The sequence below is a fragment of the Elaeis guineensis genome, chromosome 11, assembly GCF_000442705.2.
Source record: "Elaeis guineensis isolate ETL-2024a chromosome 11, EG11, whole genome shotgun sequence".
Classification (NCBI taxonomy): domain Eukaryota; kingdom Viridiplantae; phylum Streptophyta; class Magnoliopsida; order Arecales; family Arecaceae; genus Elaeis; species Elaeis guineensis.
Genome location: NC_026003.2, coordinates 77960863 through 77965024, shown reverse-complemented (window position 1 = coordinate 77965024; position 4162 = coordinate 77960863). Strand labels below are relative to the sequence as shown.

The 4162-nt window shown below is 40.1% G+C and overlaps 1 non-coding gene across 1 annotated transcript; it reads right to left on the bottom strand.

The window, feature by feature from the left end:
* Window positions 1-1624: 1624 nt before the first annotated feature.
* LOC140852747 (small nucleolar RNA R71) lies at window positions 1625-1730 on the bottom strand. The gene has a single exon (XR_012135647.1). It is a non-coding gene; the product is annotated as a small nucleolar RNA R71 (small nucleolar RNA).
* Between the last annotated feature and the right edge of the window lie 2432 nt (window positions 1731-4162).

Below are 4162 nucleotides of genomic sequence, written 5' to 3'. Positions count from 1 at the left end.
AATGATTTGTAATTTATTGGTGAAGATTTCATTATTTTTGGACTTATATTTTTGAAGTTATGAAGGTTTGAAGTGCATGAGTCGACTCATGAGTCAACTCATGGCACAATGAGCTGATTGGCACGCTAAAATCCTGTTGGCACGCGACCTTTTTTGGCTTGGCACGGCTTGTGAGTCGACTCATGAGTCGACCCACAAGGCATGAGTCGACTCATGAGTCGACCTCTGTTAGTGTGGGCCAAAATTTCCAGAAACTTGATTTTCTGGATGTTGCATCAGAGGTCGACTCATGAGTCGACCCCTGAAGCATGAGTCGACTCATGAGTCGACCCCTGCGACAGGATTTGCCTGTAACGGCTAGTTTTTGGCCAGATTTAGCTGCTTTTAATGCTCACCTTTTGTGCTCTAACGGCTCTTTTTCTGGCTAGTTTGTTTTCCTTTGTTTCTTAAGGCTATAAAAGGTTTCAAAAGGTGGAAAACAAGAAGAAGAGACATCCAAATATCCAAGAGGCATTCAAGAGATTTGAAAAGAGAAAAGAAAGAGCATTCAAGAGGGCATTCAAGTGCATTCAAGAGAGGGTTTCTCAAGCCAACTTCTCAACCTCATTCAAGAGCTCATTTAAAGCCTTCAAGAAGCCTTCAATCAAAGCTCACCAACTCCTCAAGCATTTATTCCTTTTCTCATCCATTTTGAGGAAATCAATGAAGGGCTTCTTCTTTTGAGTAAAGCGTATTTATTGTTATACTCGCTCATTTAAGGAGCTATTCTTGTACTTATTTATGCTCTAAACTGATTTTATCTTGTGAGTAATTGTTTTGTTTTGGAGGGTTTCCAAAACAAGGGAAGGTTGATCCGAACCTGAAATCGGAGTGTATTGGGTCGGCTTGTACCCGAGAAACAAGTGGACTAGCTTAGGATAGCTAGTGTCGGAGGTTCCGACATTTGTATTCGGGTTGAATACAAAGTATAGTGGATTGGAATTCCCAAGTAGAAGCTTGGGGAGTGGATGTAGGTGCAAGGTTGGCACCGAACCACTATAAATCCTTGTGTTTGTGGCATGCTTTATTGTTTCTCTTTAATTCTCCATTATATCCTTGCATTCTTGCTTTAAGCAATTAATCTCAAACTAAAGTCTCTCTCCTCATTCATCAAGCTTTTGATATATATTTTTCATAAGTAATTAGTTAAGCCTAAATTCTTTAAAACCCAATTCACCCCCCCTCTTGGGTTGCATAGCTGGGCAACACTGATGAGGCTAATCCTCCATGCTCATTGAGAGAATATTTTACTCCATCCTCGTATACCTACTCTCCATGCATTCAAGCACCTCCAGTAGAAGCTATCCAATATGAGTTTAAGTCTAACATTATTCAAATATTGCCATCATTCTATGGACTTAGTAACGAGGACCCATACAAATACTTGGATGAATTTTTTAAATTTGTTCCACAGTAAAAATCCAAAACTTCTCAGATGATGCCCTTAGGTTGAAACTGTTCCCTTTTTCACTTAAGGATAAAGCCAAATATTGGTTAAACTCCTTAGACTCTATAACCATTTCAACTTGGGATCATCTTCAGAGAGAATTTCTCAAGAAATACTTTTCAATTAGAAAAACAAATCAAATTAGAAAAGCTATCACTAGTTTTTCTCAATTTAAGGGTGAACTTTTTCATGAGACATGGGAAAGGTTAAGGGACCTCATTCGTAAATGTCCACACCATGCTGTCCCTAAATGGCAACTTTGTCAGTGTTTTTATGATGGTTTATCAGAGAAACACCAACAAATGGTTGATGCATCATGTAGTGGGACATTCATGCTAAAGAGTGAGGATGAAGCCTGGCAGCTCTTTGAAACACTTAATGAGAATTTTCTACATCATATGTCTGCCACTTCTAGAGAACAACCCATGCTTCAACAAAAAAGAAGTGGAATTTATCAGATTGGAAATGTCATGGATATCCACAGTAAGGTAGATGAACTGTCCCAAAAATTAGACTGTCTTCTAAATACTGGACAATCCCTGATTCTACCTAACCCAATCCAAGAGGTTTGTGCATTGTGTGCAAGTCCAAACCATTTTGTTAGTGAATGCCCAACCACACCTCAATTTCTTGAGTTTGTGCACAAGCAGGTTCAGCAAGCTCAAGTCCAACAAGCTCGTAGATCAGGAAATGATTCATATTCGAACACTTATAACCCCGGCTGGAGAAACCATCCAAATTTTTCCTGGAGACCACAACCAGTGGTTGGCCCTGCCGCACCTCGACAACAATATCAGGATCCAACATATAGGTATGGACCATACCATCAATTTTAAAATACTCCTCAACCGTCTGCTACTGGTCATAGCTCAGCTTTTGAGGAAAAAGTTTTGAAAGCACTAGAATGATTAGAAGTCAACACTCAGACCCTTAACTCCCACACACAATCCATTGCTAAGCTAGAGACCCAAATAGGTCAACTAGCGACTGCATTCAGTAGGAGGGAAGGAGGAAAATTACCTAGCCAATCCGAGAGCAACCCAAGAGGGCAATTTGTGATTGAGAGCTCTAATACCCCAGAAGCTTTTTCTGAACATACCAAATCAATCATGACTCTGAGAAGTGGAAAGGTCATTAAACACACTAGTAAAACCAACGAGACCGACCCTAAACCTCTAACCGAAGCCAAATCACCCAAGAACAAGGAGGACCTTAAAAAAGAGAATGAACCAACTGCACCAAAATCATCTTACTTGCCTAAAGCCCCATTTTCGGATGCCCTGAAAGCCCCTATTCCTGCAGATAAGAAGGGAAGAAGACTCGATGAGATGTTGGAATTATTTAAGCAAGTCCAAATTAATCTTCCCTTTCTAGACGCAATCAAACAGGTCCCTACTTATGCCAAATTTTTGAAGGATTTGTTCATCCAAAAATATAAATCTAGATCATAAATCTCAAAGAAAGTATGCGTCACTGAATAGGCTAGTTCTGTCTTCCAGCATGCCACTCCTCCAAAGCTTAAGTACCCAGGAGCCCCCATCATTTCCTGTGTTATAGGAGATTATTACATTGAAAAAGCTCTTCTAGACTTAGGAGCAAGTGTGAATCTTTTACCTAGTTCGGTGTATGAACTTTTTGGATTTAGAGAACTAAAACCCACATCAGTCACACTGCAATTAGCCGACAGATTAATTAAGGAACCACATGGAATGCTTGAGGATGTCTTGGTTAAGGTAGATGAGTTTTACTTTCCAGTTGATTTTTTAGTTCTCGATATGGAACTAAGTGGCAACCCAAGATAAATTTTCATTATCTTAGGATGACCCTTTCTAGCTATGGCAAATGCATGCATTAATTGTAGGACAGGAGTCATGGACGTATCGTTTGAGAATAAGAAACTGAGACTGAATGTGTTTGGTGCTTCTCAAGGACCATCAATGGATAGTTGCTTCGAAGTAGATACACTAGAAGACATTATAGAAGATGCAACACTCATAATTCTAGCACCAGACCCCTTAGATACTTGCTTGGCTCACCTTGGAGTGTATGACTTTGAGGGATATATGAAAGAAGTTAACACCTTGTTGGATACACCACACGATAAAACCACTCCTCCATGGACAATCAAGTATGAGCCATTGCCCACATTAGCCAGTACACCAATAGTCCCATCTTTAGAATCACCACCTACGTTAGAATTGAAACCCCTTCCTGCTATGCTAAAGTATGTATTTCTAGGATCCAATGACACCCTCCTGGCAATCATTGCATTAGACTTGACCCCTAATCAGGAAGCATAATTGGTTGGTATTCTGAAGGAACACAAAGAGGCTATCGGTTGGTTTATTGCCGATTTAAAAGGAATTGACCCGTCCATTTGCATGCAGCATATTCATTTTGAGGCAAATGCCAAACCCCATCGAGATATGCAGAGGAGATTGAACCCAAACATACGTGAAGTAGTAAAGAAAGAGGTGGTAAAGTGGTTAGATGCTGGAATCATCTACCCCATATCGATAGTAAATGGGTCAGTCCCACTCAAGTAGTACCTAAGAAATCAGGTATTACTGTAGTTGAGAATGAAGAAGGTGAACTGCTTCCCACTCGCATATCATCTGGATGGAGAGTATGCATAGATTATAGAAAACTAAATGCCGTTACTAGGAAGGACCATTT